The 24201-nt window shown below is 48.9% G+C and overlaps 1 protein-coding gene and 1 long non-coding RNA gene across 2 annotated transcripts in view; one reads left to right on the forward strand and one right to left on the reverse strand.

The window, feature by feature from the left end:
- The window catches only part of EPB41L4A (erythrocyte membrane protein band 4.1 like 4A), a 180848-nt gene that overhangs the window by 36430 nt on the left and 120217 nt on the right, over positions 1-24201 (forward strand). The window lies entirely within an intron of this gene.
- The window catches only part of LOC140611123 (uncharacterized), a 32140-nt gene continuing 30563 nt past the window's right edge, over positions 22625-24201 (reverse strand). The window contains exon 5 of the long non-coding RNA XR_012012466.1: positions 22625-23449. This is a non-coding gene — a long non-coding RNA (uncharacterized lncRNA). The remainder of the gene's footprint in view (positions 23450-24201) is intronic.

Here is a 24201-nt window from a genome sequence, read left to right on the forward strand (position 1 = left end):
TCACACTGGGCCCTCCTCAACCCTGACGGTCTTACAGGTTGCATAGTAAAGTCATCAGCAGCGTGTTAAATGTGGTATGAATGGTTTTTTAAGGGCAAAAAGAGGCCCACGAAGCATGTGTCTCTCTTTGTAGTGACAAGCAGTTCAGGGTTCAGCAACTTGCATTTCACTTTGGAGGGGATATGCCAACGTGTTCCAGATCACTGGGTTCCCAGAAACTTAGGCTGCAGTCTTTGTTTTTTTTTTTTTGTTTTTTTTTTTTTGTTTTTTTTTTTAGGCTGCAGTCTTTGAATCTTCATGGTTTTTTGTTTTTGTTTTTTAAGATTTATTTATTTATTTATTTATTTATTTATTTATTTATTATTTTTTATTATTTATTTATTTATTCATAGAGACACAGAGAGAGAGAGAGAGAGAGAGAGGGGCAGAGACACAGGCAGAGGGAGAGGCAGGCTCCATGCAGGGAGCCCGACATGGGACTCAATCCCAGGTCTCCAGGATCACACCCTGGGCCAAAGGCAGATGCTCAACCGCTGAGCCCCCCAGGGGTCCCCATGGTCTTGTTTTTCACCATTAAGCTTAACTGCATCTCACTAAGATGGCTAAAGGATTTGTTACTTCCTGTTTATCAGGGGCCGTCAGCGGTGTAATCAGTGCAGGGGCCCGTGTGATGGTCTGTGGGATGTGAAGACAAGCAGCATCTCTGTAGACTAGAGTACGGCTGAGAGCGTAGCTCCAGCCGTCCAGCAAGAATGTGAAAGCAGGTTCTTGAGGTTGCAAAACAAAAGCAAATGGCCTCTTGTGCTCCTTCCATACTGGTAAAGCATTTTCCAGATTAGTGGCTTCATATCAGATGTTAGAGGCTAGATGTGCTTCAGAAAAGGTACTTGATTTGGTAAATTGGCCACATTGGAGCCACTGCATGAATGGACTGAAGATCGCCCATGGCCATTTTCCAAGATCTACCTGTTTTCTGCCCAGACCAAAAACGGGAATTAAACAGGAATGTGATAAGAATGATCTGACCTTAAAATTTTTAGGATTTTGGTGGTAGTGTTAATCTCTACATTTTTCCCATGGGTGTGGCATTTCTTTTGGTTTGCTGTCCTTGTCCTGGTAGGGAAGGAAAGTGCAGAGACTTCCACTTGGTCGTTCTTAGCACAATGGCCCATACTCCGTGGTCAGGGAGCCATCGTCGGCGTTGTCCCAGTGGTCAAGGATGTTTCCTCCACTAATGCATTGAGAGCCTGCAAAATAACCGCAGAGGCAGAGGGGTCCATGAATTTCTTGGGCCCCTTGTGAGTTGGAGGAGGACAACGCATCGTGAATCCCCTGACCACAATAAACTTGACTTTGACTGGTTGACGGTGGTATTTCAGGTCCCTAGGGCTAAGTGGAACCCTAACTTAAGAAAACTAAGGCTTGCTTTCTGATGGAATCAAAGCAAATAGAATGTGTATTGGTCATGCACCGTTCCAACTATGAGACCTCTCAGTATGGCCCTGAGATGAGCCAGCTCTATCAGGTGGCTATGGGAGACGCCGAAGGAGTGGAGCTCTCCGTGCAGGGTCGTCTTGTGGAAAAGGCAGTTCTTGCAGAGCTTGTGGTTGCCTTGCAGAGGGTTTGGGAGAGTGTTTGTTTTTTATATTGTGGATACTCTCAAACTGGCTACTGATAAGGGCCCAGAAATGAACTTCATCGTATTGGAAATGGTGTTTCAGCTGTGAAACTGTGCTTGTGCTGATACATAAACACACTTCGCACTCCCAGAGCATGTGAGATGTCACTTTGAGGTGTGAGGCATACTTGTAGGAAAGAAATCTCCTAGGTAATGAACTAGGGGTGGTGGAAGGGGGGGAGGGCGGGGGGTGGGGGTGACTGGGTGGCGGGCACTGAGGGGGGCACTTGACGGGATGAGCACTGGGTGTTACTCTGTATGTTGGCAAATTAAACACCAATAAAAATAAATTTATTATTAAAAAAATAAGAAATCTCCTAGGTGTTTGTTTTTTTTCTCATGAGAAATAACCAATCTGTAAAGAAATTTCAGGTTGAGTTTTTAGTTTTAGTTTTAGTTCAGGTAAAAATCTAAACCTAATGGATTGATCCAAAACACTGAACCTGAGGTGTGCACTTGATGGGATGAGCACTGGGTGTTATTTTGTATGTTGACAAGTTGAACACCAATAAAAAATTTATTAAAAAATAAATAGGGATCCCTGGGTGGCTCAGCGGTTTAGCCCCTGCCTTCGGCCCAGGGCATGATCCCAAGGACCCAGGATCGAGTCCCACATCAGGCTCCTGCATGGGGCCTGCTTCTCCCTCTGCCTGTGTCTCTGCCTCTGTCTGTGTGTCTCTCATGAATAAATTAATAAAATCTTAAAAAAAATAAATGGTATATTTAAAAAAAACACAAAACACTGAACCTACATGCACTGCATTGCTCAGTTTCAGCCACTTGAGTTGCATGGGGTTGGGGGCGGGGGGGATAGCTTTGAGCTGCTTCTAACTTATCTTCCTAGTTGCAGTAACTGAAAACTTTTTTACTAATTTTCTTTTGCAAACTGATGAAATAATCTGGCAGTGACGTTGAAATTTGAGTAAAAATCTGTGTTCATTGCATGAATATTTTTATATGAAGTTAAGAAGAAAGACACAACCTAAGACATTTGCTGGTGGTTACTTTTCCCTTCCACATCTACCTGTTCTTAAATTTCTAAGAACACTTCTAGTCACACGTAATAGTCATTTTTCTTGCCCGGAGTTAATATACTATGTTTATTAATGGTGCTAGTGTTCCCTGAGACTTAAAAAGACATCGTTAAAAGGGCAAATAAAACAGGTTTGCTCATGGAGTCCTGGCATATATATGGTTTGCAAGGACTTGAACACCTATGAAGCCAGGTTTGAACTGGATCAAGTAGGAATCATCGGGTTATTGACTGTTAATTGGCGCAGAGGTGGCTGTTTCTTTCGGAGTCCCAATTAGAAAATGAGGTTTGCACCCTCAGAAGTCATTCCTGGATGCTTTTCACGAACGGTGAGCTCTACGGCAGGGGGAGCATGTGAGAACGTTACTTGACTAACAACTAGCTTATGTTAACATGTTGGGCAGAGAGGTAGGATTTTTTTTCCCCCAGGTTCTTCCCTTACTAAAATTTGGCTTTTTCCCCATACGTATCTGCCCACATTCTTTCTGCGCATTTGGAATAGATCACTTTGCCAGAGAGTAGTGTCTATATTTTCTGGCCTTGTTGCTGCCTCTTCCAGTTTGTTTCTCTTCCCTTTATTTTACTGTTCTCTCTTGCTTTCTCTTACCCTCTACCCCATCAAGTCCTGACTTCCAGATCCCTCCTCAGTATAGATTTAGGCCTTTGGCAGCTCCCATTCACCGTTCTCCCCTAGTAAGCTCTCAGGCTTATTAACACCAACATCTATTTGGAATAATAATGACTCATATTTAAGGGACTCTTACATGCCAGCCACTATTACAAGGCACTTTTCCATATGTTATTTAATCTTCAGAAGGGCTCTGTGAGGTAGATAAGTCATTATCCCCGTTTTACAGAGGAGGTTATTTGCTCAAAGTCACAGAAGTCAAAATCAGCAGATCTGGGTTTTGAACTCCTGTAATCTGGCTCCAGACTCCATGTTCTTAATGACTACGCCGGTGGATCTCAAGCTTGCCTGTGCTTGGGAACTTAAAAAAAATACTGATACCTAGGATACATGCTCAACTGATTAAATCAGTCCTTGGGGGGCAGGGCTGGGACCCAGGTAGCTGTACGTTTTAAGTCTCTCTGGGTGATTCCACTGAGCAGAGTTGGGAATCATTACTCTACATCTGCATGATCTAGTAGAGGCATGGCAGGTTCTGGTCGTGTGTGCCTATCTAAAAATTGTTTTTTAAGATTTTATTTATTCATAGAGAGGCTGAGACACAGGCAGAGGGAGAAGCAGGCTCCATGCAGGGAGCCCGATGTGGGACTCGATCCCGGAACCCCAGGATCACACCCCAGGCTGCAGGCGCCACCGGAGCTGCCCACTTATCGAAGTTTAAATGAACTAGAAGTAAATAAAAACTCCCCCAACGATACTTGGGACATGTTAAGTGGTCCACAGTCATGTGGAACTAGGGACTCCCTGTTGGACCCTATAGACAGAATATTCCCATGGCTGCAGAAGGTCTGTTGGAGGGTCTGGTTGACCAAGCTGCCTCTTCCCTCCCTGCTGCCTTGACCCCATGGCCTTGACTATATTCTTTATAACAGCCCACACATGAGGCCAAACCCTGGACCTTGTCATCACCTGAAACTTGCCTACTTTGCAAAACCTTGAACTCCTAAATCCCTCCTTGACTGGGGCCTCCTGTCCTCTCTCTGGCTCACTGTCATGCAGTCAGCCTCTCCGCTTACCCATCCCTCCTCCCTGTTAGCTGCTCCTAGCCTTTCTTTTTCCGTAGAATTTTGGATCTCATGATCGGCCCTGTCCTGAACATTTCCTCCATTGTCTTATATTTTTCCCTTTTCCTGCCATACCCAGAGTGGCCAACTCTAATGCTGCATATGGTGTGGACCCCACACCGCCTCAGTCACCTCTTCATTTAAAAGTCGTCCGCATCAAGCCTGGCATGTGGTGTGAATGGTGTGCTTAGGAATGTTATGGAATGAGGTGAGGCTCGAGCACAGTTATGTACGGGGCAAAAATAGCTCGTTTGGGGATACCTTGAGACACATTTTTGATTTGCACATGTGGTTCTGAGTGGACAGATGCAGTCTCTAGTAGATGTTTGGGAGCTCACTGTCGAGGTAGATTTTCTGTCTCCACATCTGAATGCTTCGTTAGTGTCCCTGTCCTTTCACTCATCACAGAGGGTCTCACTTTGCAGATCTGCCTTGAACTCGGCCCCCCACCCGCATACACACACCTGCCGCCTCTAGCTGACTTTCCACCTACCCTGCTGGGTGGCTCAGGGGACTTCCCAGATGCTTTAGGTTTTGTCTGCAGCCAAGAAACATTCAGATCTACTTTGTTTTTAAAATCATATTTTCTAACAAAATGGCTTCCCATAAAATGGGGTTTGGGCACATTATTTTTTCTAAATTTAAATTCAGTCTAATTGACATAGACCGTCTTACTCATTTCAGAGGTAGAATTCAGTAACCCGTCAGTTGCATAACACCCAGTACTCATTACTTCAAGTGGGCACATTATTTTTGGCCTTACCCGAAAATAATGATTTTTAAAGCAATTTGAGGAGACTGTATTATTAGAGATATAAAAAAATAAAACGAGAAAGCAGTGGCTTTTGAGCTGGCAGTTGGGTGATGATTTTTTTTAATAATAAATTTATTTTTTATTGGTGTTCAATTTGCCAACATACAAAATAACACCCAGTGCTCATCCCGTCAAGTGCCCACCTCAGTGCTTGGGTGATGATTCTAATACAGGCACAATGTGATAAATGGACAAAGGTGTGATGTGGCTCAGAAGGCTTCAAGAAGGAGGTGGCTTGAGGAAGACCCTGAAGGATGGGCAAGCATTTCAATAGGCAGAGACTAGAGTGAGGGTGGCAGTTCACATGGAGGGAGGGATATGAGTAAAGGTGGTGAGGAGTGCACGTGGTAGCTTATGTTGATCATTGCAGTTTTTTGGAAATAGGATGATAATGGGAGATAACCGTGGTAGAGTAAGTTGAGCATCAAGTGGAGGACCTCAAATGCCAGCCTATGGAGTGCAGATGTGATGGCACTGGGGAGCCCCTCAGGGTGTCAGTGGACAGGTATGATGACGGGCACTGGGAGGCTGTGTCTGGCAGCAGGGGATTGAGGCGGGGCACCTGTGGCTCGTGGGCTAGCTAACCCAGGGTGATTGATCCTGGGCTTTGTCTGCAGAGCGCCGAGGGGGCGGGAAGCGAGCTGCCCTTGGCTGTGCTCCACTCTGATTTGGGTCAGAGACTATGGATGCTCTGCTTTTTAGACTTAGGCTTCTCCTCAAACTGCAACTAGTTCAGTCTTTTGGTTGCTTACTCTACTCCAAAAGTAGCAATTATGCTCTAAATGGATGCCCAAAGCTTTGGGAGCAAAGGGGAAGAAGAGCAGCTACTTACAAAATGAATAATTAAAAGCTGCATGAAGACCCAAAAGCATGTTTGAAGTGAACACAGAAAGTATGTGTTCTTAGATGAGCCCATAACCCATGTAAGGCCCAAGATGCTAGAAAGTCATGGCTATAGAGAGAGAGTTGGTGATGGAGAGAACAATCTGTAACCAAAATGTTAGTCCTTGCCTAAATTCTGTGTTTCAGTAAGTAGATAAGAATCATCTGCATTGCTGGGGGCATTGCCACAGTGTTCCTCAGTTTTTATTTTATTTAATTTCATTTATTTTATTTTATTTTATTTTAATTTAATTTAACTTAATTTAATTTTATTTTATATATGTGTATATATGTATAAAATAAATATAAACATATATATATTTATTTTTTTTAAGATTTTATTATTCATGAGAGACAGAGACACAGGCAGAGGGAGAGGCAGGCTCCCTGCAGGGAGCCCGATGTGGGACTCAATCCCAGGACCCCAGGATCACGCCCTGAGCCAAAAGCAGACGCTCAACCGCTGAGCCACCCAGAACCCATCAGAGTGTTCCTCAGTTTTTAAAAATGTAGTTGATTCCTTGTGTATGTTCCTCATCCTTTTCCTCATCATTCTGTTTCTTCCATCAGTGCAGGTGTCAACACAGTGAAAGAGGCAACTAGCACCTTAGTATTACTAGGAACACAGTTTTGACCACGTGGACCCCCTAATGGATCATACTGTGAAAGTGCCTTTGTGCGTGTGTGCGTGTGCGTGTGTGTGTCTAATGATCCTCTGGTTATTTGTGCCCACTTCTGTGGTTACATGATAGCGGTACTTGTAGCTTCAGTTGCTTGGCTGTTTGCTTAGTGTTTCCTCAGAACTATGTGTAGAGCTTAGCGGTTCAATCCATGTTGTGGTTCAGGACACAGTTGGGTTACTGGTTTTGTGTCCAACCTTGATTTGGAGTTAGGGTCAGACCTACAGCTGGCTATTTGGAAGACAACTGTCAAATGCCAAATCTTGGGTATCCATCCTCAGATCCTCCACCTTGATGTTTAGAAAACTATGAAGAGAACTGGGGATTTAAGAATTCAAAGCTGTAGCCTGAGAAGTCTCAGGATTTCTGTGGCTAAAACACATGGATTGGTAGAACAGGGAAATGATGATATGCACTAAAATTTATTTATTGTTTAATAAAAACAATTTATTTTTTATATTTTTTTTAAAAAAGATTTTATTTATTTATTCATGAGAGAGAGAGAGAGAGAGAGAGAGAGAGAGAGAAACAAAGGCAAATCCCTCCCCTGAAGGGAGCCTGATGTGGGACTTGATCTGGGAACTCCAGGATCATGCCCTGGGCCAAAGGCAGGCACTAAACCACTGAGCCATCCAGGGATCCCCTATTTTTTATCTTTATTTTCTTTCTTTCACTATGTGGAATAACATAGCGACATGATAAAGCGTTGAGAGTAACATTTCTGCGGGATGGTGGTATGGCTGCCAGGTTTCTGTTTATGAACCTTTAGGCATCTTAGGAGTTGTTTCTTGTTTGATTTCTTTTGTTAAGTAAAAACATACAATTTGTTTAAGGGATCTTTTCTATCTGATGTTTGAAAATACCACACTTCCGTATACCTGTGTGAATAAATGATGTGACATATAGAAACACTGAGAATCTTGGAAAGAGAGAGCAAAAATAATTGTGGAGTGCTGTGGTTAATGGACTTGTTCCTAGTATTTCTAGTAACTTGAGATTTCTGGGCAAATGAACTGATCCCATCAATGAAACCAAAGAACTGTCTACCATCCTAACTCTTTAAAAACGAAAATACCAAACTGCTCATAGATACATGTTTACACTGGAAATTTGAAAAACACAGAAGGGTGCAACAAGAAAATAAAAATCCTAGGCTGCCTGGGATGTGTGTGTACACATTGACCATTCAGGGCTCTAGGGAGCTTTCTGGGATGATGGGGACATTCTCTTTTTTATCGGGCTGTGGGTTACCTGGGTATATTTGTCAAATTCATCCAATGGCATTCTTTAGATCTGTATATAAATTGTACTGTAATACAGAAGAGAATCGCACAGTCAGGGATAACCATGGTCAGCATTCTGTATATTTCCTTATAGTATTTTTAAAAAGATTTTATTTATTCATGAGAGACACAGAGAGAAAGGCAGAGACACAAGCAGAAGGAGAAGCAGGCTCCATGTAGGGAGCCTGAGGCGGGACTCTATCCCGGGACCCCCGGGGTCACACCCTGAGCTGAAGGCAGATGCTCAACCACTGAGCCACCCAAGCGTCCCCTAGTATAGTATTTTTTTTTAAGATGAGATCTTAACTGTGCTCATTGTGTAATTGCTTACTTTAAAAAAATTAACATTGTGTCAAGAATTTCCAAATATCGTTAAATGTACATTAAGTATATTAGCCACATTGTATCTATTTGCCAAATATATCCAGTTTTATATAATCAGTTGCCTATTGTTGGATGTTTTGGTTGTTAAAACCCTTCGCTTTTGTAAGTAAGACTTACAAAGTTAATTGCACAAAACTTTTTACTCAGCTGTGGATATTTTGTGTGTGTGTCAATGTATTCTAATTGGGTTTGATTCCATTTAATTCAAGAACCTGTGCTTGAGGGCCATTCCAGACGTGCCCCTAAAGGAGCCTATCGTGTCAGCGAGATAAAGTGAGGTCGAAATGAAAATAGTAACGCAAGTTGTTACAGCATGTGAGTATTCTGTGTCTCAGGAACTACGGATTTTGACAAAATAAGATTGCATGGGTGCAAGTGACGACATAATGTAATAGTTGCTGTCTATTGGGACTTAGGGGTAGGCACTGTGTCCGGATATTCTGAGCTGTTCTTTCACAGGGGCTAAGTGAGGTGTAGGAAAAAGACATCCTAAATGCTGCAGAGGTAGACTGTATGTTAGGGCTTCCCGAGGAACAGAGCCGCTGGGATGTGTGTAGGAAGAGATTGCTTGCAGGGAACGAGCTGCTGAGCTGGGAGTCAGCTACTCTCTCTCAAATAAATAAATGAAATCTTAACAAAGACTGAAGAACTAAACTTTTATTTTTAACTGACTTATAGAGCCACCTGTGGCTAGTGACTGTCCTAGTGGAGAGCATGGCTTAAGACAAGTTTTTACATGTTGTAACCCAAATCCTGTTATCTCACCCGGATTTTAGTAGCAATTCCTTAATATCATAAAAATATTCAGGCAAGTGAGCGTCGCCAGCTGTTTCATAAGGGAAAGGGATAGATTCTGTTTCAGTAGCCGGGGCCAGGATACAGGTAAGAGCCATGCGCTGCCGTCGGCTGGTGTGTGGCTGCAGAGCCGTAGGTTGTTCTCCTCGGACACGCTGTTGGTTAACAGCACTGGGTGGCTTGTGCTTCGTCGGTGGAGTGTCTGCTCAGCTGGACGGCATGGCTCGGTTGTGCCAGCTGAGTGCTGGCCGCGGGGTCCAGAGAGCCTGGCCTCGACAGGCCGCCCTCGGAGCCACCACCTCACCCTCGGGGCTGGCTGCCCACCGCCCCCCCCCCCCCCCGCCCCATGGCGTGCAGCCCCCGGAGAGCCCGGTCTCGATGGCGGCGGCCCCAGGGTGTCGGCGCTCCTCCCGGACACGGGGATGAGACGTGCGTCCGGAGCCTGAGCGCGCTGGAAGCCGCAGAGCCGGCCTTCGCCAGGGGTTTTCCGGACTGTAGGGGCTGCGGGTGGAGGAACGACTGGGACCCGGGGAAGCTTCATGCACGTAAGAGGCTGTTCTGGGCCGGCGCGTCTCAAGGCCGTGTGTGCTCGGCGCGGCTGCTGCTCTGAAGTGGACTTTGATCCCGCGGGCCACATTCGGAACATGACAGTTTTATTTAAAGTCACTGAAACGTTACAGAAAGCTTCTGAGAAACCTGCCTGGAATCTCCCGTGGCCAGAAGTGCCGTGGGCAGTTCCGAGATAATTTGTCTTCCGTGGGTTCCAAGGCATTTGTTCGTGCTCCTGAGGCGGCTGCCACAGGGGCCCTGTGCGACGGGTGTGTCCCAGGTGCCGCGGCTCCATGCACAGCCTGGGGTCCACGTGCATGGAGCCCCCCGCCGGCCTGACGCGCCCCACAGATCCTTGTGGGTGCCGGTGGTTGCCTTTCTGCAGGTGTCAGCTCTGCGCTCATTCGGCTGAGGTACCTGGAGCTGAGTGTTCTTGCTGCAGGCCTGCAGGCCACCAACATGCGGACCCCCCTCCCCCGGGCTGCAGGTCCCTTCACGGGTGTCAGATTAGGCAGGGGACTGACTCAGCCTTGGGGTGGTTGCCTGGCCGAGAGCGGCCTAGACAGTGTGCCTGGTGCTTGCAGCCCTGAGACATCCCTGACCGTGGGCTGGGCACATGGTATGGCTCTGTGCCTCGCGGCGGGAGGACAGAGGACAGGGAGAGGCGGAGGGCCGGCGAGGGTGAGGGTGAGCGAGGCGCGGACGGTTTCTGTTGCCTGTATAGCCAAGGGGACGCTCCTTAACGAAGAAGGGCTACCAATTAACCTCTCTTTTTTAGAAAATGAAGTTTTTAACCTTTTTTTTTTTTTTTTTGTATGTGCCTTCCAAGAATGTTTCTGACAATTTTATAGTTTCTAACTGCAGATAATTTGGGGTAAGCATTTGTTTTAGGAGTTATTTTTGTTCCATTCCAGAGGGTGACATTGATATTTGGCTTTAAATAAAGGCATTTGAAGGAAACTTGCTGTTTTTTTATTTTTAATAAATTTATTTTTTATTGGTGGTCAATTTGCCAACATATACAATAACACCCAGTGCTCATCCCATCAAGTGCCCCCCTCAGTGCCCATCACCCAGTCACCCCTGCCCACCTCCCCTTCCACCACCCCTAGTTCGTTTCCCAGAGTTAGGAGTCTTTCATGTTCTGTCTCCCTTTCTGATATTTCCCACTCATTTTTTCTCCTTTCCCCTTTATTCCCTTTCACTATTTTTTATATTCCCCAAATGAATGAGAACCTTGCTGTTTTACGTTTGCATACATGATACTGTCACGCTGTCTTCACCCGAGCTAAGTTGATATGCGGAGTTTTGGATCACGGCAAAAAAATATTTTTCAGTGTTTCTTCTTAGATACAGGGCTCTATCTTTCGAGTATTCTATTTTTTAAGGCACGTGGTTAAGGAGGCACAATATAGCTTTTAATATTTTAAACCTTTGGATCGTTGGATGTGAGCTCTCAACAGAAGTGTTTATAATGGTTTACATGCCTTGTTAATTCGTGAGGTCATGAAATGTGTAGGGAATCCTGTTACTGTGGTATTTAGTTGGCAGCTGAAGTGTCCTAGACCTAAAGCTACGTTCGACCTCTGTTATTAAAATAATTTTAAACCAAAAAAAATTTTATATGGACATGCACGCACCCCATAGGTGTCTGTAGACTTGTTCCATGAAGAATCGGTTACGAGGGAGGTAAGCGACATTTGGGTCCATTTCCAGGGGGAAGAGTGTCCTCAAATACAATGAATTGTATATGCGATTTTTGGAACTTGATTCATTGAATAGATTGGACTGAAAGCTATCAAGTGTCCTTGTGCCCAGCTCTGGGGACAGAGCAATGAGCTAGCTGTCCCTGAAGCTACATTCCGGTGGGAGGAGACCATTCATTACACAAGGGAAAAACAAATGCACGATAGTCAGATGGAGGGGGTAGGAGTGTTGGGTGGGGAGGATGGAGCAGTGTTTGGGGACAGCCTTTCAGGTGCAAAAACACTGGGACAGGAGCCTGAATGAAGTTAGGAGGCAAACCATCTGGCTCATTGATGGAGAGAGAGCAAGCATCCTTGCAGAGTGAGCGATAGGTAGGGGCCCTTGGGTACGTGTAATGGATACCGATTTATGAACGGCATTGAGGGTTATTTTAGGGCTGAGCGAATGTTTTGGGTTTGCTGGCTGAACTGGATCTTTATCAAGGGAGTGGATAAAGGACTAAGGTATACACCGTTTTAAGTGGATCTTTTGTGGGACGCCTGGGTCATGGAGCCTGCTTCACCCTCTACCTGTGTCTCTGTGTGTCTCATGAATAAATAAATCTTAAAAAAACAATGAGTGGATCTTTTGCAAACAAAATTCACATCACAAAATGAGGTTGGCAGAGAGGTATATGTGGTTGTCTTGGAACTAGTGAAGGTAAAGATAAAACCTTAACCTGGTATTACATAGCATTTAAAAAATTGTATTCTGCTTTTTTTTAAGATTTTATTTATTTATTTATGATAGACATAGAGATGAGAGAGAGGCAGAGACACAGGCAGAGGGAGAAGCAGGCTCCATGCAGGAGCCCGACGCGGGACTCGATCCCGGGACTCCAGGATCACGCCCTGGGCCAAAGGCAGGCGCTAAACCACTGAGCCACCCGGGGATCCCCGAAGGGATCTGTTTTTATGACTATGTAGTCTTTCCATGAGAACCAGAAAATCTTTTCTTATTGGAAGAAGGTGATCCAAGCATTGTAATGGGTTGAGTTGTGTAGTTACAAGAGATAACTGAAGTCCCCACCCCCAGGCCCTATGACTGTGACCTTAATTGACAATAAACAGGGTCTTTGCAGATGACCAAGTTAGGATGAGGCCATTAGGGTGAGTCCTAATCCAGGATGACTGGGTCCTTAAAATAGAGGGAAATGTGGACACAGGGAGACATGAACAGAGGGACGACGGCGTGAAGATGTGGGGACAATGCCACCTGCCAGCCAAGGAATGCCAAGGCTCCCAGGAGCTGGAGAGAGGCGTGGGTAGATGGTCCTCTGTGGCCCTCAGAAGCCACCAACCCCACAATGCCTTGGCCTGGGGCGTGGAGCCTCCGGAGCCTTGAGAGGAAGGCTTGGGGTGTGCAGGCCACCCTGCGGCTTTGGGAAACTCATGTGGGCTGTAAGGAATATTTTGTTTTCTTCTAAAGCTGTCAAGAATGAAGAGAGAAGGTAGACCTGGAAACACTCTGCGTATCCTGGCAGCTGGACGGGCCCAAAAGAGGGCAAAGAGTGCTGCCCACACGGCCCCGTGGGGCCATGACCTTGCATCCTCTGGGTCTCCCCCATCTGGCCAACGCCCCGTATTTGGTCGTTCATTTCTGCACCTCAGGCAGGTAACATGCTCTTTGGCAGCGGGGCAGCCCCGTGGAATGTGGGGCTGAGCGAGTCCCCAGTGGCCACGCCATGTTTCTGGGACTGCTGTCGCTGTAGGATGGTTTTCCCATTCTCCGCCCTGGTGTTTTATATGGCTGTTGTGTTACAGTGACACCGAAGGATCGTGAACCGAATAAGCTTCCTTGTCACTGAGGAGCTAAAATGTAGTAGGGTCGCGCCCTCCGAGGGGGACCCTGGAGCTGTGTGTGTGGGGGGGTGGGTAGAAATTGAAGACGCTTCCTTAAAAGCGAACCTGGAAGGCGCACTGTCGGCCTTCAGCTGGGGCCGGGGAAGGTCGGGGTCCCCCCACCCGGGGAGGCCTTTTCCTGGAGTCCCGCCGGGCGGGTTTAGAGTGCCTGCGGTTCAGGGCCTTGAGGTGGGCTGTGCGATCATCCGAGGACGTGGACGGCTGGGAAGACGGGATTGTGTTTGAGTCCCGGCTCCGTGGCCTGCTGGCTGTTTGACTTTAAGTCACTTAGTCTGTAGGTTTCAGGTTTTCCTGCTCTGAGAGTTGGTGTGACCGCACTTCTAGCCTCAGAGGACAGAGGTGGAGAGCCAGGTGAGGGGTGGGTCACGGTCGGGGTCACGGTCGGGGTCACAGACAGGGTCATGGTCGGGAGTCATGGTTGCGGTCAGGGTCACAAGGTCATGGTCGGGGGTCGGGGTCATGGTCGGGGTCATGGTCACGGTCGGGGTCACAGGGTCATGCTTGGGGGTCATGGTTGGGGTCAGGGTCACAGTCAGGGTCAAGGTCAGGGGTCAGGGTCACGGTCGGGGTTATGGTCATGGTCATAGCCATGGCGGTGGGTCCAGATGTCCACCGAGATGGTCCTTGCGCAGTGCTGTACGGTCGTGGCTGCTCACCTACGTGGTCTGTGATTCCTGGACAGTGTCAGGAATGATAGAAAATCCAGGCAGGGGACGTGGTGTGAAACAGGCTCCACCTGCCTGTCCATGTGTGGGGGAGTGGCCAGCTCTGGTGCCTGGCCCGGGGCGTGGGGACGGAGACGCTTGTATCCTGGCTCCAGCCCTGAGTTAATGGGTTAAAGTCTACAAGCACCTAACCCTGCTCAAGTGATTTTTTTTCCTCATATTTCTCATTTGTTTTGATTAGATTGATAGGGTCCCAAAAATGAGAATGGTAGTGGTGATATTTTCTGCATGTGAATCTTTACCAGGTTCACCCTTTCCTGTTGATTCTTGATCCTTGGGGGCTGGACGTGGCCGAGGGGTATTGCGTCACGTACGGACCACCTCTCCTCCGCTCAGTCGGCCGACGTCTGGGCTCGTCCCGTGGCCTAGCTGCCGTGGGCCTTGCTGCTCCGGTGCCCCGTAGAGTCGCTGTGTCTGTGTCCTTTGGATAAAGCCCCGCGTGCACCTGCCGGCCGCAGGGTAGCTGCCGTCTTGGCTTCCCGAGGAGCCCGCGCCGCCCTCCGCGTGGCCGTGCAGCCTGCATTCCCTCCGTGGCTTAGGAGGTCTCCCGCTCTCCGCCTCTGCACTAGACCCGGAGAGTGTAGACGGAGCGGGTCGAAGCGCACACGGAGGCTGGCGGGCGCTCGGGTTCACGCGTGGGTGCTCGCTCTCTTTACTTTAACCGTGGTTGAGACATTGGGCTGGTCCTGTCCTGCCACGGCTTCCTGCCCCATCACGTGGTTGTTCCCCTCGAATCTGAGCCTGTTCAGAACGGAGAGCAACGCTCAGCACAGAACTCACGCAGCCCGGATGTGAGCTGTGGGGCTGTTTTTTGATTGAAAAAATAATGAGCTCTAAAAATAATAAAATAAAATAATAATAATGAGCTCTATTTCTACTTATTTTTTCCCCTCAAAAGTAATTTAGTGAATGTATCATGAGGTACCTTTGCTGTTCAGTGTCGCAGAGCCTGGGGAGCGCAGGGGGCCCCGAGGGCACCCCACCACCCCCCCCGCCCCCCCGCATGTGCTGCTGTGTGCGTCCTGAGGGCTCGTCCCAGGGACTCTGGGCGGCTGCGACTTGCTCTCGCGAGCCGGCCTGTGCATGTTGGTAGGAATCCCAGATGCATTTTGCAGATGAGGAAACCGAGAGCGACCGTGATTCAGCAGACTCGCTGGTGGCCCAGGCGGAGGGGGGCCCAGAGGGCTGCCTCCCTCTGCTGCCGCAGTGACCTGGAGCCATTGACTGTGGGGTGGGTGGGGGTGGGGAGAGGCCCCCCAGCGGGCGAGGCTTGCTCGGGTGCTCGGTGCCCCCACGGTCTCCCTGTGCTGCACGGAGGGGCCGTGTTGCGGGGCTGCCCCTGGGGCGAGAGGCGTGTCCTGGGGCCACGGCCAGATGCAGTCAGCACGGGGCCTGGTGCTGCTGCACGAACCCTGAGGCAGGAGGTGCAGGCTCCGGGTCCTCCTTGACAGATGCCTCAGCGTCTGGGGCTCTGCAGGCCCGATGAGGACTGGGGGGCCGGTCACCGGGCGGGCTCGGCGCGGGGTTAGCAGCAGGTGGGGAGGGCCTGCACCAGAGAGCCGGGCCCGGGGCCACCAGAGCCACCTCCCTGGCCCTGCGGCCCACGCTTGGCACCCGAGCGCAGTCCTCCGGAGACACTTCGGGAGGTGCCGTCCATGAAGACGTAATATGAGCCACACATGTGACTCCATGGCCGCGTTCAAAGGGGTGGAAGGAATCTTAACGACATATTTTATTGAATCCAGTGTATCTAAGATATTTCAGCGTGTATCCGGGTAACCGTGACTCTGTTCCGCCCTCAAGCCTGTGTTTTGTATTTTGCGTTTGTGGCACATGTCCCTTCGGGGTGTTTCTGGGGCTCGGTGGCCGACCATGCCTGTGGCTCCCGCGTGGGCCCCCGAGCTCTTGGACAGCGGCGGCTGATTAAGGCACATTTCCCAAGTTGTTTGGAGACAAAGACCGCGCCTCTTGGCTTTTGTCAGCATTTCACTGAACATTCTGGTTTAACGCCCTTTAGAATGGAGAGACTGGATGGGCTGTTTTCGTAAGCGCCACAGAAAAATCAGCCTTTAAAATCTGTGCTGTAGGAACTAGTGATTGACATGAAAAAAACAATTCATTGTGTGACTGTAGGTGATGAATCTCCTCTACTACATTTGCGTTTCCTTCTTTTTTTTTGTCTTAGTACTTACTGCATTTATTTTGTGTGTGTGTGTGTGTTTCGTTCTAATGTGTTAACTATTTCACCCCCCCAAAAAAAAGAATCCAAGGAATTAGAAAATTACTAAAAAATTAGTAAATTTTTCTTAAGTGCGTTGCTACTTGAGGATCAAGGAGTATTAAAATTTCAAGAAAAAGGTTAATAGTATAATATCGTTTGATTAAAATTTGATTTTTCTTTTCTTTTTTTTTTTCAATTTGATTTTTCTCATGACTTTTTGAGGAGAACGGATTCCTTAGAGTGTTAACCCAAAGGCATTTTAAGTCCGCTTGCTTCCCGAACATCCAGCAGGTGGGAGACTGGGATGGTGGGATCTGTTCTGGGGCAAATTGCTTAGGTTAGATCTGTTTCATTCTTTGCATAACAATAACCAAAGTCACTTCCTTTTTTTTCTTTTTTTTATTCATGAGAGACCCAGAGAGAGAGGCAGAGACACAGGCAGAGGGAGAAGCAGGTTCCACGCAGGGAGCCCGATGCGGGACTCGATCCCGGGTCTCCAGGATCGCGACCTGAGCCAAAGGCAGATGCTCAACCGCTGAGCCACCCAGGGATCCCCTCTTTATTCCTTATATTATTTCTTTGGGAAAGTCAAACTGTCAAGTGGGGATTATTTTAATGTTTTTATTATTTTAATAATCTTTCTCTCCTGCTAATTTCTAACACCTTTTTAAAGGACTGTAAGTTGCCCAAATGTCAGAAATAAAATGAGGATATGAGCCAGACACAAAACAGATGGCTAATGCAGATGGCCCGTGACAGCCGTGCACTGCGGTGAGCAGGCCAGCTGGGCCCCACTGCCAGCCCGGCGCCCGGCCCACCCGCCCTCGCTCTCCGTTTCTCGGCCGAGTGCCTGGCCACTTGCTGGGGTCAAGGTGCTTCCGTTTACGACCAACGTCCGATGTGCGCGGTCCCTACTCCGACAGAAAGAATGTCTTGCTAAGCCGCTGTCTGTAGTTTGGACGGTTCATCTTGAGAAGTAGCTTTAGAAAACTGTTCACGCGCAGAGTCGTTGACCCTCGACATGCAGAGTCCTTTCTTTATAAAAAGTCTCGTTGGTTCCAGAATGAAACAGACTTTCTTTCCTTTAAGGAAGGCTTTTCTAAAAATTCCAGCCCAGGTCCTAACCACGACCCGTGACTGCTGCTGAGGGTTTTCGCAGAACGCAGAACTTGCACGGTGCAGGCATGGAGGCAGCGTGGGTCATCTGCCTGGCGGAGCCTTGAACCTGGGGAGCCGGGGAGGGAATGACGAAGTCGGCCTGGAGACGGGGAGCTGGCTGGCATGAGCGGAGCTCCAGCCTTTGCACAGGGCCAGGGTGCCGAGCCCGGGGGAGGCCAGGAGGCCGCGGGCGCGGGGCCAGGACCCCTCCGCAGAGGAATGGGGAGTTCGGGGGCGTGCATGGCTGTCGGTGAACACCTGTTCCCTTTGTCCTTTCAGAAATTTGAGGTGAAAAGAAATTCTTAAAATTATCTCTGGACGATGGCACGGCCAGCGGCACCCGAGGCGAGGGCGGCCGTTGCCTTTCCTGCGAACCGGGAGGGCCTGCTTGACGACAGGGCTCCACTGAGCAGCGGGGTGTGGTGGCCACGTGGAGGCCCGCCGTCGTCTTGGGGACTAGGGGGATCCCTTCTGGGTGCGGGGTGAGGCGTGCCCTCAGGAGGGCCAGATCCTGGAGGGGCTCGTGGGTAGAGGCGCGCGGGGAGGTTCCCCGAGACCTAGGTGCAGCTGCATGCCGCCCTCAGTTTGGGCGTCCGCTTGGAGGGGCCCTGAGGGGCTCAGCAGCTCGCCTGAGGTCACAGGGGCGTCAGGAGCAGAGCCACCTGAACCCCGGTCCCCGGCACCTCTTCAGCTGCCTCTGGACACCACCCCGTGCTGCTCTCCTGCCACCAAGGGCCTTCCCGCACCCGCTTCTTTTCTTGTTCTAGATGTTCAAGAAATTGAAAAATCTGAAATTTCGAAATTTGAGGTCACCAAAGCAAAACATGCTGTTGTACTAAGTAAAAATGACAACAAAAACACCCAGAAGGGGCACCTGGGTGGCTCAGCGGCTGAGCATCTGCCTTCAGCTCAGGGCGTCACCCCAGGGTCCCGGGATCGAGTCCCACATCAGGCTCCCTGCATGGAGCCTGCTTCTCCCTCTGCCTGTGTCTCGGCCTTTCTCTCGGGGTCTCTCATGAATAAATAAATAAATTTTTTTAAAGCCAGAAAACCAGAGATGCATAAAGAAAAAAGTTCATAATTCCTCATGAGCCATTTAAGTCACTAGTTTGCTTTTGTGAAATTTAAGTGAAATTCCTTCCAGGCATCGGGTCCACTCAGCACATGTATCCAACACTTCTCATCCGCTTGTCGCCCAGTTTGTCACCTGGTGGATGACGGCCCCGTGCTCAGGAGCTCTGCTGTTGATGGCCCTGCGGGCGGGGCCAGGCGCTTTCTGGGAGCACTGCCGCTGCTCCTCCACCCCCCGTTACCCCGCTGTTCGTCACGTCTCATCATCCGTCCCTCTGTTTGCCTATGTGGTCTTGCGTCTCTACCCCTCTCCTCATGAGCCCGGAGGTCCTCGCCTTTCCGTCCTGCTTGCGGTTCCTTTCTCACCTGATCTTTCCAGAGCAGTGATCATCAAACATCCTAGATCAACATTTACAGGTTAAAATAGTATTTCCTCACCTTGGATTTTACTGAGACAGGTTGGATTTTTTTTCTTTTTTTCTTGATCATTGTTTTTTTGTTTTGTTTTGTTTTTTGTGTTTTTCTTTTGTTTTTTTTTTTTGTTTTGTTTTTTCCCTGTAGCTGTTTTAATAAACATTGCAATGACAAACTGTAAGTTCCTGGGCATATTAATTTCATCCTGTTACATCTGCTTCCCCCCTTCTTTGTTTTCCGTGTCGTGAGCTCTCCGTTTAGGTGGAGCACGTTTCCCAAGATTTCCTCGGGTCGGGCCTATTGGTTGGGTAATCTCGTAGCCCCCGGACGCTCAGAAAACGGTCTCTGTCTTCCAGGACAGGCGAAGAGCGCGGTGGTCGGGCTTTTTCTGTCCGTAGAGCCTGTTTGACTGTCCTAGGCTCTGGCGTCGCCCACAAGGTGTCTGGTGCTAATCTGATTTTTCTTCGTCCGTCCTCTGTTCAACTTGCTGGAATGACTATAATCTGCAGGGTCTCCGCTGGCTCTGCCGAGACCGCAGGATGATGTGTAGGCGAGGCCAAGCCAGCTCGACTGCTGCAGCAATAATGACCTTGCGTGCTTCAGACGAGGGAGGACGGAGATGGGGAATGAATGGGGTTTATTAGGGTTCGGTGACAAGTGGTTCAGCGCAAGGACATGGAACTAGACAAGATGTTGGGTGAGGTGACCTAAGCCTGGTAGGCTGAGGAAGGAGTGTTGACTCAAATGAGGAGCAGTTGAGCTGTTTATCAGATGGATGGGGTTTTGGAAAGTTCTGGAAACAGTAAGATTTTGGGAAACTTCCACCTTCCTGGGTTGGAGTTTGTTGAAATGGTGAAGTCACGGTAATGCACGCACCAGGGTATGTGGTTGCAGGTGAATTTCCTTCTCAGCTTCAGGAGTTCACAAGCCTGGGCACGTGCCTTTTGTTGCCTCGTTAGTGTTGTCTGAGCTTGCTTGGGAGCCCTCGGCCCTTCTTTCAGCTCAGGGAGGTTTCTTTTGTTTTGATCTCCACCTCTCTCCCTTCTATTTATTTCTTCTCCATCCGTTACTGTTTCTTCCCCGGGAATACCTGTTTTCTGTGTGTCCTGTCTTCCGATTACGTCTTCCATGTCTCACACTCTTGCTTGCAATGTTGGATCTTTGAGGACACTGAAGGGTTTTGTTTGTTTGTTTGTTTGTTTTGACACTGAAGGTTCTTAGTGATGGCCGTGCCTTTTCCATTTTGTCCATTGGAACTTTAATTTTTGAAAAAGATTTTTATTTATTCGTTTGAGAGAGAGTGAGAGCCAGAGAGAGCACAAGCTGGGGGAGGTTCCCGAGCGCGGAGCCTGACGTGGGGCTCGGATCCCAGGGCCTTAGATCATGGCCTGAGCCTGAGGGCCTGAGCCTGAGGCAGCTGCTCGACCAACTGAGCCACCCAGGGGCCCTGAAATTTTGATTTTAGAAGTCATGTTACTTGGTCTTAGGAAGCCTTTTGTGTGTGTGTGTGTTTTAAAGATTTTATTAATTTATTCGTGAGAGACACAGAAAGAGAGGGAGAGACACAGGCAGAGGGAGAAGCAGGCTCCCTGCAGGAAGCCCGACGCGGGACTCAATCCCAGGACCCCGGGGTCACGCCCTGGGCTGAAGGAAGACGCTCAACCTCTGAGCTGCCCAGGCGCCCCTATAATGAAAATACTAACAAAGCCTCACTTGATCTTCTAAACTCGAAATTACCTCCAAATTAATTTCATCAAAAATCATGTAATTTTAAAGTCGGGAAGCTGAGTGTTTATATTATAGCCACACCTTGGGCTGCTTTACCTGGCGAAAGAAAAAAAGATAATTTTTATTTCGTGTCAGTTGAAAACCCCTAGGCGCTGGAACTTCAGCAAATTTTTAGCAACTTGCTATGCTGTTATTTTAATAGTTGATGTTATATTTTGAGAAGCTCTTTTTGAGAAACAGGTACCCGCCCCCCCCCCCCCCCGCCAAGCAGTGCTGTATCTGTGGCGCGTTCGAGCCGTAGAAGTGCTCCCCAAAGCCGTAACTTGAAGCAGAAGTCTGAGCAGGCAGCACTGGAAGGGCTGAAGGTCACCCCGGAGGCTGTACTGCTAATTCAGGGCCGAGCCTGGGCCGGGTGCTGTGGATTGCCAGTATCGTCATTTTTTGTTTGCAAAACAAAGTAGTGATTTAGGCCGTTATTGTAGACTGAGGTTCCCTAAGAGCATCCTCTGCTTTTCTTTTATTCCTGCAGCTCAACGGGTCGTGGACCCGAGGGTTCCTGGGGGGTGTCCCCTGTCTGAGGTGCCAGGTGGGCACCGGGCTCTTGCAGGGAAGGCGGGACAGGAAGCGGGGCAGGGACCGCCCTGGGCTTGTGGGGTCCCCAGGCTCTGCACCTCCGCCCGGGCTCCCCGTGTCCCCAGCCCGCCCTGCCCGGCACCAGGTGGCCTATCGCCCCCCCCCCCCCCCCCCGTGGTGCCGGTGCCCCACGGGACGCACCTCAGCTTGCCCGAGGCCCCGAGGCCCAGCAGAGCCCAGGGGACCCTGCTCTTGGGCGTGAAGGACCCGTGACAAGGAAGAGCAGGGACAGTCAGGAACACGGGAGCGGCTCCAGCGAGGCATTCAGGGTCACCCCGGGAGCTCGCCCCTTGAAAGCCCCACAGCGACCCAAGAAGAGACCGAGGGCCGAGCAGGCGGGAGGAAGCCGCTGTGGGACCGAGGAGCTTCGGGGGTGGACAGGCCGGGAACTTTGGGGTCTCCGGATGGCAGAGGGCGAGACTTTCTCTTGAACCATTTATTCAGAAATAATCGTGAACTGAAAGAAGCGTTGCGGGCAGAGCGCAGGCCGTGGCCCCTGTTCCCCGCCGGTGGGTCGGCACTTCACCGTGGGGACGGCCTCTCTCTGCTACTTCTTGATTCGTGTATCTGTGAACATGTTCGTATATTAGAATTGCCCCGGGGGTGTGATCCTACCCTTCCCTTCCTTTTGTCGCTCACGTTCCCCAAGGTTTGACTGGAGTCCCCCCAAGTTAGCTCCTGTGTTCTTTTGAAAGGTTCCCCTCATTCTTTGAGAACTCTTTTCCCATTTTCTGTACAAAAAAAATTATTTTGGGCTCTTTACCTTCCTGTCTCAGCCTCATATTCATCTGTTTTCTAAGGAGGGGGCGAGTAATGGTGTCTGGAAACCAACGGTGTGGGTGCTGCGGTCCTTGGCACCGAGGTGCCTCTGCTCCCGGGCCCTTGGCAGGCGGCCCTACAAGGGAGTGTGCATGTGTGCAGAGACCTGTATTGCCCGTATCGTGTGTGGTGTACGAGAGTTTTTATTTCCCAGCACTTTACTCTTAAAATTCCATTTTTCATAAATGGAAGCGTTTTTGTATTATATGGGTGGATATCGTGCAAGATAAAAAAAAAAATTCCTCTTCCCCATGCTGCAAAAAATTCTAGCAAAATGAGGACTTGATGATGATAATGTATTGAGATGCCACAGGAGTCTGGGAACGTGGGCTCTGTCTTATCCAACGGGAGCCCCACTCGGGAGGAAGAAACATCAGTAACAAATGGGAATTCCTAGTTAAGGAAACCAAATATTTATTATGTTCACAATGGAGACTCCTAAGAGTCCCAGATAATAGGCTAGTGCCGTGATCCGCAGGGACAGGCTTTGAGGTCTGCCCGGGATGGAGGTGCCAGGGGGGCTCCAGTGCAGGGAGGTTAGAGGTTGGGCACGCAGGGCTCCCTAACTGGGAGCTGTTGCAGCTTTCCCATCTAACCTGTGTGTTGCCTAAGGTGTGTGCGGCGACAGACAAGAAGTAATGAAGCATGTTGGGGGCAAGCTCTGCATAATCTTCACGGAAGTCTGCGTTTCCAGGCTGAGAACTGAGTCTGACCATTGTCTGGGTGTCTGTGGTTGTTCAGGTGCATGACAAACTGCCCAAACTCGAGCGGCTTGACACGACAGCCACTGTATTATGTATTATGCAAAGCACGTAGGTGCAGACATGGAGCAGGGCTCGGCTGCGTGAGGTTTCTCCATGTGGTGCTGCCTGGGGACACTTGTTGGTATTGATGGTGCAGCTGTGCTGTTTGGGATGTCTTGGCAGGACACTGGAGGGTGGGCCCAGCTGAGCCCCATTCCTTCTTAGTCTCAGGTTTTCTCCGGATGGTCTCTTGAGCTGGGTGGTTTGGCTTCTTTCATGTCGCTCGAGGGTTCCGAGACACCATCAAGGAAGCAGACAGTTGTTTTAAAAGCTACCTTGGAACTGGCTTAGCAGTGCTCGGACGACGCCGTATCAGGGGAAGCGGCCATAGGCGAGGCCAGAATCAAGGAGGAGAATTAGACCCACCTCTTGATGGGAAGAGAGTCAACAAGTTAGCCGCGGTCTTCACTGCCCCATACCTGGGAAAAAAAGGAGTTTGGAAAAAAACAACAACAACAAACAAAAAAATAAAAAACCAAACTGAGTTTGAGGTGTGCAGACTTTTAAGACCTAAACCTTCTGGGGGCACCTGGGTGGCTCAGTCAGCTAAGCATCTGCTGTCAGCTTAAGTCATGACCTCGGGGTCCTGGGATGGAGCCCGGTGTCGGGCCCTCCGTTCACCAAGGGGTCGGCTCCCCGCGCCCCCCCCCATGCTTGCACGCTCTCTCTCAAAGAAATATATAAAATATTAAGAAAAATCCAGCAAAACCTAAAGATTCTAACCAAAATAGGATATCGATTGTTTTTAGTTGTTTATAATTGTTAATAATATATAGTACAGAGGTGCTTGGGTGGTTTGGTGCTCAGTTGGTTAAACATCCGACTCCTGATCTCAGCTCAGGTGTCCATCTCAAGGTCATGGGTTCAAGCCCTATACTGGGCTCCAAGCTGGGTGTGGAGCCTACTTAAAATAATGATAATAGTAATAAAAAATATAGTACATTTAAAGTTTTGGAATCAGCTTTTCATCATTCAAATTAAAGTTTAAATATTATATCTTAAGGGGTTATATATTTCTAAACATAGATCTTTGGCTTAACACGTGTCCTGCTCTATAAGGTTCAAGAGGTTAAAGATGATTGCTTAAACGTCCTAAAGTTGTTAATGATTTCACAAGGATTTCTTTTTTTTTTAGGGATTTATTCATGAGAGAGAGGGAGGTAGGGTGGGA

Source organism: Canis lupus, chromosome 2 (genome assembly GCF_048164855.1).
Source record: "Canis lupus baileyi chromosome 2, mCanLup2.hap1, whole genome shotgun sequence".
Lineage (NCBI taxonomy): Eukaryota > Metazoa > Chordata > Mammalia > Carnivora > Canidae > Canis > Canis lupus.